This window comes from Triturus cristatus, chromosome 3_2, assembly GCF_964204655.1.
Source record: "Triturus cristatus chromosome 3_2, aTriCri1.1, whole genome shotgun sequence".
Taxonomy (NCBI): Eukaryota; Metazoa; Chordata; class Amphibia; order Caudata; family Salamandridae; genus Triturus; species Triturus cristatus.
Genome location: NC_140584.1, coordinates 679,750,179 through 679,764,210, shown reverse-complemented (window position 1 = coordinate 679,764,210; position 14,032 = coordinate 679,750,179). Strand labels below are relative to the sequence as shown.

Here is a 14,032-nt window from a genome sequence, read left to right as displayed (position 1 = left end):
ACTTTCTTCCAGAGTTGGGAAAAAAGTGGTTGGACGGAAAGTGAACTTGCAAACGCTGAGATTTTCACATGAGCAAATCTGCACATTTGGTCATGCTAAAATGTAATTCACAAATATTTTCTATGAATACTATTTCTTGCGGTACTTCTGTAAATTCTTGTGAATTCACGTAAGCCGTATAGCTGCACTTAATGCGAGGACATATACTATGGGTGCACTTTTGAGACTTTCTTTAATATTTGGGCCCCTAATTTGGTCTGGTGATAACAATGACCTTTTGTGTTTATTAAAATTCTGTCTGTCTCTCTCTCTCTCTGTATCGGCTGGCTTCACTATGAGTGACAACATTCTGCTCTTTCACAAGGAGCATATCTGCACACAAAGTAGTTTTGTTCAGTGCCAGTAACTACTGTGGCAGTGTGTGCTTTTTGAGACCAAAAACCATTTTTGCTTTTGCCAATGTTTGTTATAAGGGGAGGGCCCGGCAGCTCCCACATCAATAAGGTTTTACAAAAACCATCCTACAAAAAGTCACACATTGACAAAACTAAAAAGCTGACCACCAATTTTAGACCTACTGGCTTTGACAATGCTTCTTTATTTTTATGTTTCCCATAATCTTATTGAAACTGGTTATACTGGTTTTCCATTGTGAATATTTTTTGAAAGCATGCATCAACCCATTTTACTAAATAATGCTGCAAAGAAATGGTACCCGGAAATTTTACAGTAGTTTAGCTAAATGTTTTTTTCCCTACTTTCAGTTTTTTAATGAACATTTTATTTTGAAAGCAAAGAATCTTCAATCTTGCTTTCAAACTTCTGCAAATATTTGCATCTAATCCGAGAGCATTGTGGGAGTGTTATACATAGCCTCATATTGCTAAACTTTGAAAACGTGTGAACACATTTTTATACAGGATCCACTGGCAGAAGTGCAGTCAGAGTTTTTACATTAACTTAGAGCACTCACCCTAATAATAAATAATTCATGAACCATAAATACAAGTTTGAACAGCATTAACATATGGACACAAATATTACCTCAACTGTAGACCGTGCTCTTCCCTGATCCATAATATGGTACTGCAAACTGGCAGCCAAAGGGTTTGTGTTGCAGGGGGCTGGGCGTACATACCCCAAGGACAGAATATACATGAAAACTTGTTGCCCTTGACCCCAAACAATGTGTCCCGGACGTCGGGCTATAGGAATTCCACATCCCTGCAGCTGCTAGGCACTGTGCATTTGTTTCCCTTTCTGTAGTCCTTTCTTAATTGCTCTACTGTTATTGGTTCTTCCTACTGTATTGTTTTTTTAGGTCTCCGAATAAGCCTTTGGTGACCGGGCGAGATAAACATGAACTAAGCAGCGTAACTTAATTATTTAAAATGTTTTAATCATAGGACTTTTTGACTGGCTCAGCGTTCTTTTGAACAGCATCAGGAGCAGAATTGTGTCCTGTTGGGCACTTTGTGGCATTGGGTCCCAGTTGAGGGGCCCTTAATGCATTTTGACTGTCATTCTGCTTTTTTGAAGGCCTCACTACAGGAAGTGTGGAGGATTAGAGCTGTAGTTCTTGAACCATCACTGTAATATGGGCCTTCTTGATGGGTACTGAGCAGTAGTTCTGACAGCCTAGACACTACAATGATTACTGAAACTTTGTATAATAGCAAAATCGATACAGTGCTGTAGAGAAAGAAAGCAGAACAGACTTTAATCCTGTTTGAATTTCATCAGCTCTTGTTTAACATCTTTATCTAAACAAAAATCCGATTTAACACCCTGAGTACCACTTGTGAATATGAAGGACTTCTATGTTTGGAAGAAAAATCACCCACTAGGAGACACAATTTTGAGAAAGTTATTTAAGGATTGTGACTGTTTTTGATGATTGCTCCTTCAAACGATATACAAATTGTTAAAATGTGTAACTTGTTTCCAAGAATGAGTCTGATTGCTCATCAGTGCAGTGCCGTGAAAGCCGCTGTGATACCTTGTTGCCGTATAGTTGGACGTGATCCATCTACTAACTTGGTGGTATCCCATTGAATAATTTGTGTGTGAAGAAAATGCTGTCTGAGCCCCACTATGTCTACTTCTCCATACAATATCTGAAAGAAACAGTTATCGATTCCTTACCTTAGAATCACCCCCAGGAGTCAGACTGGATCTGGAAAGTTTTTCATCAGTAGTACCCCTGCCCGTTGAAAGGTGGCGTTGGTTGGCTCTGGGTTCGTTGTTGGTGTTGTAGTCGCCAGGATGACATTGCGGTAGCTACATAGACGCTGCCCTTGCACGCTGACGTCCGTTTTCTTTTTCCGCGCCAGCCAGTGCAGATCCGGAGAGAGCGGTACCTCCAGTCTCTTTTTAACTGACTTTTTGCCGACTTTTGTTGACACAGTTTTCGAGTCTCTGACTCCTGGTGCACGTCAGGGATGCCTGGCTTCAAGGCTTGCGGTTCCTGTAGCCTACTGATGTTGGTGACGGATCTACAACGCGTGGGCCTGTTTTGCTTGGAGCGCGACCACGACCCCACATCGTCCTCCGACTGCCGGATCTTGAATCTGTAATCTTAGCGGGAGCGGTCCTGAAAGCTTCCCGAGGCCTGGTAGTTGGCTCCGCACCGTTTGAAGTCCCGGTTGCGTGAGAGTGAAGTGTCCAAAATAATTATTCCAAGGGCCACACTTACCATTGACCCGAAATGCTAGGTAAGAAGGAGCAGTTGGCAACGTGGAAGGTTCAAACGTTTATTTGCAATCACAGAACTCTATATAGAGGAGCCTCGTCGATCCTCACCCATCAGATGCGCCGAGGAAGACTGCTGGCTCCTTGACAGTAACACACTTTTATACATTATCAGTACAGCATACAAAACCATATATGTGGAAAAGTACCAGTTAGTCCTGGCGCCCCTAATGAGCTCATGCCCATTTCTAGTTTTGGTTGTACATACAAAGGGTTTCTATCTTTACAGAGAAGGTCGAAAGGGTAACTCCCTTTTCGTCCCAGGCCTAGAGGAATTTGCCTGATACTCCCTTTTAGCAGATGTGACCTTGCTTCTCAGCAACTCAGCCTGTCTCCTAATTAAATGCAAGGAAAGGAGAAAGCAGAGGGTCTGCGGAAAAGACCACGTGACTCCCAAGTGAGCGAGAGAGAGAGAGAGAGAGAGAGAGAGAGAGAGAGAGAGACGTAATCCAAGATGGAGGTGGTTCGGTTTCTCGGCCCTTTTCGTCGTACTAAACATAATCGGGGATCTCGAGCCGTTTAACTTACCATAACGCGGTAAACTATCATTAGATATACTGCGCTAATCATATCGTAATATCTTGAACACCTCAGAACGGCCCTTTTAGCGCAGCATAGCTAATAACGGGGTCAGTCTTCGAAAATACCCTCATCAATCTGCATTAAATCGTTAAACCCCACTATTCCTAAAAGAACCATAAATAATTTCCATCCCCATGTGGTCACCAAATCCCAAAACCACCCAGACAAGGACCAAGTACCAGTCTCGGTGTGAATTTCTGAAGCTAGCCGATGTAGTTTCTGAATGGCTAAATGGACAGAAGGGGCGGAGTCAGGTATATATACACAACAGGAGCTGCCGATGACTCTACAAGCTCCTCTGCGATCAGCTAGGATAACATCTAAAACAAGACGATTTTGGAGGGTCACAAGCCGGGTCGCCTGGAGCTCCACTGTGATATTGGTTAATATTCCTGCAGTAGTATTGACCACCCCTTCCACTACTCTAGATAGCCTCCTAACTTCTTTACTGTTGAGGATGGGTCCCCATATGGGCAACGCCCCTTTTATGATATCAACGAAGTGTTGGGCGGGAGTATCAGTCTGGTCAGTGGCATCCTTACTGGCGGCTTCAGCTTGTAGGCTTCGCCGATTTAAGGAATGCGATTTATGATAATCGGAAGGAGCTATATAGACCGGTGGGTAAAGAAAAGATAAATAACATCGGCCCGCCCATCCCCTGGGTAGCCAAGTGTATGCATTTTCACCGCACACGAAATAAACATTGGGAGGGGTGAGTGTTGGGGGACTACTGAAAGTCTGTAGTTTATAAGTGTAATTACATCTACTATAACCTACGGATAGATGTCCGGTACCCTGCACACAGAAAGAAGAGGACGTATTCAATACCGGGACCGGAATTATTTTCTCATCTGAGACATTTCGCTCCTGGAAATACTTGAAATACTCAGTAAAATTAAAGGTCATGAAATCCAACACTTCATCCCTCAACCAGGTATCATTCTCATGATCAGTGTATACGTTCATACAGGCTGTAGGATCAAGGGTACCATCCGTCCACTCAGCATTAGGAGTAAAACCTTGGTGTGTCTCTATATAGGCTAAAATCAAGGCGTAATCCTTCTCTGAGAATCGACGTTCATCTATAGCGTAATGTTCATATAGCATGGATAACATTTTAAACCAGGCTTCGCAACTACCTAAATAAGACAGGGGCATTGATATGAACAAATCTTGCTTATGCATCACTGACGGGAGAAGGCCACAGACCCAACAATCAGTAGCATTTGTGGAACTATGAGTCTGGTGTAGCATCTCAATAAAAGCATTATGTACATATGTCTGTCGGTGTCTCTCCTTATGGGGGGCAAAAGTCTGAAAATGATGTTCCTTAGGAGCAGGGGTAGACACTATCAAGGTGTGCACAGGGTGGCGAAACTCTAGATATATAAACAGACCTAAGCATAGCACAAAGGATACAATCAATATAGAAATGAAAACAATTTTAACACGCAAACTCCATGAGGAGAACATTGGCAAATGTGGGGGAATGGTACGGGGTACTATGGGCCACCCTTCTTCAGGGACAAAACGAGCAAAAGGGTACATTTTCTCACTAAAAGTCCAATATAATCTCGGGACAAAAGGCTACGAGCAGTCCGACCTGCCGGAGGGTGCTTCTTTCCTGTGTCCGTATAGAGCCTCACAGGCAGACTCCTATTGTTCAGAAAAAGAAAGAAAAAAACAGAAAAAACGTCTCGCGTTGGGGTCGCACTTGACACAACCCTTGTTGAAAAGAAACTCCACCTGGGCCCCCACCAGTCCAGTCAATGTCTCTACCTTCGTTCTGAACAGAGCTTTAGTAAAAGTTCCATGCTCTCAACGAGTTCAGTCCAGTGTTTTACCAACCCTCAGGTCTTTGCCGAGGCTTCCAACTTCACTTGCCAGGGCTAGACCTAGGATTCCCTATTTCCGGGGCCGCAGGTGATATCGATCCTGACCAGTGGTGTCAGGATTCCCAAACAAAGCAGGCACAATGGGATCAGACGGGGAGCTGGGCTCCTGACCAGGCGCCTCACTCGGAGCAATTGAGTGGTCACAAAAAGGGTCTTGCAGGCTCACAGCACTCTCCCCTCGCCCGCCAACTTCTCTGCGGGTGTCCAGGGAAAGTCGTTTCCTAGTGCTGGGCTCGTCCTGGTTTGACAGGCCTTCCTCCTGGTCAAGCTGCTCCCTTGGCAATGGGAGAGGAACTCGCTTAAGATGGGAGATATGGATCCAGCGCTGCTTACCCTCAACTTTCACCGCCGTTCGCGTTGCCAGGAGCACCTGGTACGGTCGGGACCAGCGCGGATCCAAACTCGATTTTCGTTGATAGTTCCGAACCAAGACCCACTGTCCAGGTTCCACGCTGTGTCCGGGTCCCTCCGGCAGGGGCTGCAGTACGGCAGATATCTGTTGATGAATGGAATGGAGATCTTTAGTCACAGCATACAAGTAATCAGTCAGCATAGGATGGTCTATGTCCCTGAAGGATTTGGGCCGAGGTACTCCCCACAAGTTGGCAGGTCTGCCAAAGATTACCTCATAAGGGGAGATACCACTCCGGGAATGGGGAGTAGTTCTTACGGACAACAGGGCCAGGGGCAGGAGATCAGGCCATTTTAATCCTGTCGTGTCCTGAAGTTTAGCCAGTTTCAATTTCAGAATCCCATTATATTTCTCAACTAGGCCTGCTGATTGAGGATGTCGGGCTGCGTGGAACTTCTGCTGAATGGACAGACCCTTGCATACATGCCTAACTAAGTCAGCATTGAAATGCGTCCCGTTGTCACTCCAAATCACCCGTGGCAACCCATATCGAGGGAAAAACTCCTTTACCAGAGCTTTCGCGGTTGCCAGGGCAGTATTCTCCTTTGTGGGATACGCCTCCACCCATTTACTAAAAGTACAGATTACCACCAGCACGTATTTCAAATTGTTAACTCGTTCTAGCTGTATGTAATCCATTTGGAGTACTTCAAAAGGCCGGGTGGGCGGCGCAAAACTACCCGCCAAGATGGGAATGCTAACCCCAGGATTATGCTGGAGACAGATCATGCAATGCTGAACCAGGTTTCTAGCTGTCTTACGAATATTAACATTGTACCAGACAGGATCCAATGTGGCACAGATGCCCTGGACCCCTACATGTGAAGGTCCGTGTGCCATAGCTACTACTGCATTTACAAATGCGTTTGGCAGTAACCATCTACACCTCTCTGACAAATCAGTCCAACATCCATTCTCATCAAGCCTCCCCACCTGTTCTTGCCAATATGTCAATTCTTCCGGGGTCACCTCCTTTTGTAGCTCTTTCACGCTGTCTATGATGTTGTTAAAAACCCCTGCCTCTATCATTTTTGTCACTACAAACATGGAAGTGGTGTCAGACTGGGCTGTTTCCTTGGCGATCCTATCCACAAAGGAATTTCCCCTCCCCACATCATCCACTACAATCTTGTGTGCGCTACATTTCACTATGGCCAGGGTTTTAGGCAACGTTAATGCAGCCAGCAATCGGTCAACTAATGGCCCATTCTTTATCTTTTCGCCATGAGATGTCAAGAATCCTCTTTCCGCCCATAACCTCCCGAAGCTATGTGCTACGCCGAACGCATATTGGCTATCGGTGTAGACATTTAGCTTCAAGCCTTTTCCCAACTCGCAGGCCCTGAATAATGCAACCAATTCGGCCGCCTGGGCCGACCGGTACGGTATCTTGGCTGCCTCGACTACCGTTTGCAGGGTAGTGATCGCATAAGCCGCAGCTGTCGTACCATCCGGTAATCTAAAGCAGGACCCATCAACATACAATTCTCCTTGGGCATCAGGAAGTGGGGTGTCAATTAAATCTATCCGGCCCTTTGTCTCTTCTTCAGTTCGAAAAATACAATCATGTATGTCTTGTCCACCATCCCCTGAAGGGAGGGGCAACAGTGTGGCAGGGTTCAAGTTAACGCATCGTTTGATCGTTATATGAGGTGCAAACAGGGTCAATTCGTACCCCGTAAGACGCGCACTCGTTAAGTGCTGCGTCTGTGTCCTGTTTAATAATACGTCCACAGCATGAGGCACCATCACTGTCAGATCCGTATTCAGGACTAGCCCTTCCGATTGTCTGATTGCTATGGCCACTGCCGCCGCAGCCCTCAGACAACTGGGAAGTGCTTTGGCGACATTATCCAAAACCGCCGAGAAATATGCACAAGGCCTTTGCTTACCACCAAAGTCCTGTGTCAACACTGAAAGAGAGCAACCGTCCACCTCATGCACATAGAGCACAAAAGGCTTCCGGTAGTCAGGGGTGCCAAGCACAGGAGCAGAGCAAAGAGCAGTTTTCAGAGCAGAAAAAGCAGTCTGGCATTCATCAGTCCAAGGTAAGGGTTCATGCACATCTTTCGTAGTTAGATACAAGAAAGGTTTAGTCAAGAGAGAATAGTTAGCAATCCATTGGCGACAGTAGGAGGTTATACCAAGCAAAGCGCGGACATCACGTTGCGTGCGAGGAACAGGCATGTTAGTTATGGTTGCGATGCGCTCAGAAGTCAACCGTCTTCCCTCCTTCGACAGGAGATGACCGAGATAGGTCACCTCCGGTCGACAATATTGAAATTTAGAGAGCGACACCTTGTTACCATGAGTGGCCAAGTGCCGTAGCAGGGTAACCGTAGCATCGCGGCAACCCTGTTCTGTATCAGAGGCCACAAGGAGGTCGTCAACATACTGCAATAGGACATTACCTGGCGGCAATTGTAAAGAATCCAATACTCTTTTTAGGGCTTGGCTGTAGATACTAGGGCTTTCGGTATCCCCCTGGGGGGCGCGACAGAATCTAAAGCTGCGGCCCCCCAATGAGAAACCGAACAAATGTCTGCTATCTGGATGTATGGGAATGCTAAAGAAGGCATTCTTCAAATCAATCACCGAGAAAAATGCGGCAGTGGGAGGAATCATAGTCAAAATGGAATTAATGTCAGGTACCACCGGATATTGGGGTACCACAATCTTGTTAATTTCTCGTAAATCAATCACAAATCGGTAAGTATCAGCATAATCAGGAGATTGGGGTACGGGGGCTCGTTTAAGAATCGGAAGAATGGGACTGTTACAAACATTAGAGGCCGTTTCCTCCACCACCCCCGTTCTAATCAAGTCAGAAATAATGGTCAGTAAAGCGCGTTCCCCTGCGGGGGCTATTTTATACTGTGGGACCCTTGGCAATTTGGCATTCTGTTTCAGGGTGATGGACACAGGGGGAATTTGTAGGAATCCTACGTCAGTGTCCCCCAGGGCCCAAAGATCCTTCGGGAGTTGTGCAAGCTCAGGAGGTAGTGAGTCCGTTTTCGAAAAACATTGAACGGAGGGGATAGAGGTATTCCGAATGGTCAGGTAAACTCCATCAGGGGAGCAATAGATGTGGGCATGCAATCGTTTCAATATATCCATACCCAGGAGATTTTCCCCACACTGGGAGGTGAGGAGGAAAGGCGATTCTATCGTAACAGGTCCCACAGTAAGGGAAAGCGGTTTCGAAATGGGGCTCACCACCGGAGTTCCAGAGAACCCTACGGACACATTAGTCTGGCCAGACAGAGCGGCCCCCGGGACCAGGGCACGTGAAACAGAACTGTTCATAGCCCCTGTGTCAACCAAAAATTTACCTGATGCATCCAACAATCGTGCATGGACATAAGGTCCAGCTTGATCTATCGGGATTGACACATGCCCCTTACTCTGCCCTTGGCTGTCCTATGCTGGAGTATACCCGGCGTCTTCGTCCGTTACACGTCCATTATTGTAGTACTGTTTACCCTGGTTTTGGTCGAAATAATTCTGACTGTTCTCACCTCGGGCTGCCTGTTCTTGTCTCGTGTATCCACCACGGTGCCCACTCATCCTTCCCCGTCCGCGACCCCTTGAAGCCGTATTCTGTTCATATAGTAACGGACACTGCGCTCTCCAATGCCCCTCCTCTTTACAGAAAGCACATTGATTTATGCCCAAATCTGTTCGCCCAGCCGTTTGCGTCTGTCCCGCCCCTCTTGGAGCGAAATTCTGCAACCCTCGTCCTCTTCCTCTACCTCTCTCCACTTGCTGTAGTAACACTCGCGTTTTCAATTCTTTTGACTTTCTTTCTGTCTTATCCTTGCTCTCATTTTCCCGATGCTCATAATACTGAGCCATGCTTAGTATCGTGGAGGGCGTGGTGGTCGTCCAGGTACTCTCGGCTGCCTGTAACCGAGCCGATACCTCGGGTAGCAAATTTGTTACAAATCTATTAACAAATAAACGTACACCCCCTTCCGTTGCCAAGTCCTGTCCGCTGAAGTCAATGAACACTCCCTCAAACCTCGTGAAAAAGTCAGAGACACTCTCGTCCTTCTTTTGCTTACAGGCCGTCAGCTTGTCCCAATCTACCTTCCTGGGTGGGATCAATGAGTGCATATAAGTTATTATTCTCTCAGGCAAGGCCAGTATCTCAGGTCGGGGCTTGTTCCCTGGTTTACGATCTCTGTCCCAGTTTCTCAATTGATCCCATGTCCCACCAAATTCCGTAACATGGTCCTGGTCATGTACCTGGCGCCAAATGTCCACCGGTACTAATAAAGCAAAGAATAATTCAATATCTGCCAACGTCATTACCGCTGACGAGGCGGCCTCGGTCAGTTCCTTGTAATATGCGGTGGGGTTCTTTCTAGGGTCTGGCAACTGGCTTTTTAGGGATAGTACCTCACTCCGCTTCCAGGGGGTATAGACCCATTGTTCCTGGAACCGGGCGTCTACCCCGGGACGGGTAATGACGCCGTGGGCATCTACTACTGCGGCAACTTCTGGATGAAAGATAGGGTGCACTTCCCGCATGGGGAACTGGGAGAATCTGGCGGGAGTGGTAGACTGCAAACGAGTCCTATAAGAGACCAAGGTCTGTACCTTCCCATACACCTCTTCCGGTGCCAACTGAGATTTATGGACCTGATCAAGAATATCATATAGTATGGCCGGAGCCTTCCCTTCCTGATGTACCTGTTCCCACACAGAAATAAGACGGTTGGCCATATGCTCCAGAGCATGCTGTTGCATCACCGGTTCATAGTCTCTCATAGTACTCCAAATATCGGCAAGCGTATAAATGGGATGTCGCATCCACTGGGATGCTTGTGTAGCTATAGTTTCCCTTTCTTCCGTTCCCAAGGCCGAACGAGTGAACAACTTCCTATCCTCAGTGAGACTGGCCGGACGTAGCGCAGCAGTTGCAGCTGTTACCGGCGTGGTGCTGGCGGAGGAGGAGGGCAAAACAGAAGGGGAAGGCATTGACCCCAGCGACAGCTGAGGGGTCCCGGCTGCAGCTGCCGTCAATAAATTAGGCTGTATGGCCATAACTTCAGACACAGATGTCGGTAGCCGAGAGAGGTTCGGCAGGGAGGGAGGGGTAGTGGTGGCCGGGGGAGCCGAAGCTGAGGCCCCCTGGGACATATCTGGGGCCGGGGCCGAGGCCCCTGATACCTCCGGATATATCCTCTGTGGCACATAAGGGGGTGGTGGTCTGGTGTCCAGTAAATCCTCTATCTCATCTTCTGCATTCGGGCGGGTCACATAGCTCTTATCCACCTTCAGTCGAAATTCACGATTCATGCAATCCAATCCCTTTTCTACCCTGTCTCGGTCATAGGCCATAGCTTTCTGAGTAACATTCTGTCCTGCCTTGGCTCTGGCTACTTTCTCTTCCCTTATTCGCCGTTGTTTGGCCTCCTTCTGCCATGCAATGAGGGCGTCAAACATGGCCTGCCTACTTCGCCTAGAAAACAGCTGTTCCTGTAGGAACGCAATTTTCTTTTCATCAAATGAGCCTGTTTTGGGCCAGCGTAACTCCTCATTGCCCTTGGTATACTTATGCCACAGAGTGCAAAACAACAACGGAGAGATCCCATGTTTGACGTACATAAAATGGCTAGGACTGCCCTCCGGCGGGGCGGGTTGGCTCTCCGCTAGTCTAGAGTCACTTGTTCGACAGCAGCAGCCAAAACAATTCAATTTACTAAAACAGGGCATTTTGGTTAGTTTTCAGACATGTATACACGAACAACAATCAACACAAATCATACACAACGTACAATCAGTATCAGAGAACCAAGCCCGTCGACTCTGGTTCACAGTCCAAACACCAGACTACACGCGGGATACCGGCCACCCTCCTGGCTCACCACTAAGACCGGCCCCCAACGAGGACTTGCCCCGTCAGGAGTATGCCCTGTGGCTACCCAGTCTAGGTCACGGTTCTTCCACGTGCAATCCGTTTGTAATCTTTCGGCGCGCCGTTTTTACTCAAATCAAATGCAACCTGTACGTACTTCAAGTCAAAACCACGGTAATGCTACCCTTCAATCAAGCAAGACACCACCCTCCGGTGCGTGTCCTCAAATCAATGCACCGCTGTCCAGCGCGAGCTTCAAACAAATGCAATCCGTGTTCAAAATCAAAAACGCATCGTTCTCAACGAATGCTCTCAAATCAATCAAATAGCACACCGTCTTCAACGCGTGCCTTAACCAATAATGCACCGTTTACAACGCGTGCGTCAAAATCAAATCAATACTCACCGGGTGCACCCTGGTACGAATGTTCGTTCTCCGCTGCCAACTCCTCCCGACCAAATCAATCCAGTTTCTGGGTTAAGCCCGTAGGACCCCGGTGAAGGGTAACTAGCAGCAGGGGACGTGCCGAAAAGTCGTGCAGGGTAGGAGAAATCCTCAGGCTCCTCTCCCGCCAACCGGTCAGGACGCCCCCAACCCCACCACCCGAATACGGGGGGGGAAAGACCCTTTCACGGGGTCCCTTCGTGGTCGCCAACTGAAGTGTCCAAAATAATTATTCCAAGGGCCACACTTACCATTGACCCGAAATGCTAGGTAAGAAGGAGCAGTTGGCAACGTGGAAGGTTCAAACGTTTATTTGCAATCACAGAACTCTATATAGAGGAGCCTCGTCGATCCTCACCCATCAGGTGCGCCGAGGAAGACTGCTGGCTCCTTGACAGTAACACACTTTTATACATTATCAGTACATCATACAAAACCATATATGTGGAAAAGTACCAGTTAGTCCTGGCGCCCCTAATGAGCTCATGCCCATTTCTAGTTTCGGTTGTACATACAAAGGGTTTCTATCTTTACAGAGAAGGTCGAAAGGGTAACTCCCTTTTCGTCCCAGGCCTAGAGGAATTTGCCTGATACTCCCTTTTAGCAGATGTGACCTTGCTTCTCAGCAACTCAGCCTGTCTCCTAATTAAATGCAAGGAAAGGAGAAAGCAGAGGGTGTGCGGAAAAGACCACGTGACTCCCAAGTGAGAGAGAGAGAGAGAGAGAGAGACGTAATCCAAGATGGAGGTGGTTCGGTTTCTCGGCCCTTTTCGTCGTACTAAACATAATCGGGGATCTCGAGCCGTTTAACTTACCATAACGCGGTAAACTATCATTAGATATACTGCGCTAATCATATCGTAATATCTTGAACACCTCAAGAGGTCGAGGAACCGGTCACGGAATCATCATCACTCTTCTTCCAAGTCTTCGCACTCGGGGTCAGGTAAGTCGAAGCACAAGAAGAAGTCGAAGAAGCATCGTCGCTCTTCGACTTCTCTCTGTCTGTCGGCCGACGTGACGAGGGATGAGGGTGGTGCCCCTCCCACGGCTCCATGTGTAGAGCCCGAAGAGTTGACTCCAGGTTTCCCTCCCTTCCCAGGACCTGGAGCGACCCCTGCCCAGCTTCACCAATTTCACGAAGCGATGCATGCCATCTTTGGGCAGCCCGACTCTGCCGGCGCGCCTTTGAGCCCTGCGGACTCGACTGGGGGCCCTGGGCCTTCGATGCCGGCAGCCCTGGCACCACAGTGTCCCCTTGGATCCAGGCCTGGATCCGCATCTGCGCCGGTCTACCTCATTAAACCCTCCCCCGGCGCCGATTCCACCGACACCATGTCTGCAGCTGATGCCGGTTGTGTCCCCAGCCGGCGTCAACCCCGGCCTCCATCCCGATGTAGACACAGAGCCGGACCGGCGTCGACTGCTGCTTTTGTGCCCTTGTTCTATCCTGCCTCCTTTAGACCAGATTGGCAGCCAGAGGAGGGTGAGGAGAACTGGGAGGGGTCTGGAAACCCTTTACCTAACCAGTTGGGCTATGAACCGCACTGGAGAGAGGAACTGGGGAAAGCCAGTGGTTTGGATAACTCAACAGATCTTGGCATGTTGTCTCCTCCTGCCGTGGCTACGGATCAGGGAGTGTCTTACGCTGTGGTGTTGCGTTGGGCGGCCGATGCTCTCAACCTCGAGCTACTCACGGTGGCAGTCAGGACTAACCTCCTGACAGGTGCTTCAACCGGCAGCGAGCTCTTCGGAGCCCCTGCTACTGTTTAATGAAGCCCTCACCAACATCCTTTTGGGCACCTGGTCCAGGCCCAACACAGGGGCTCCTGTGAACAGGATGATTGCCTGACGCCACCTCCCAACACCGGGCGACCCCACTTTCCTCTCCCAACACCCCACCCTTGAGAGCTTGGTGGTCCAAGCCTCCACCTCCAAAGGCGCATTCCATAATGCACACCTGATAGGGAATCCAAAAAGCTGGACCATCTTGGAAAGATGTTTTCTTCCTCCAGCTTGGGACTGCGGTCAGTAAACACCACATGTCTGTTGGGCCGTTACTCCCACTCTGTGTGGGATACGGT

General features: G+C 48.3%; 1 protein-coding gene across 5 annotated transcripts in view; it reads left to right on the top strand.

Annotated features, from left to right (window-relative positions):
- KCTD18 (potassium channel tetramerization domain containing 18) overlaps positions 1-14,032 on the top strand; it is a 290,890-nt gene that overhangs the window by 123,902 nt on the left and 152,956 nt on the right. The window lies entirely within an intron of this gene.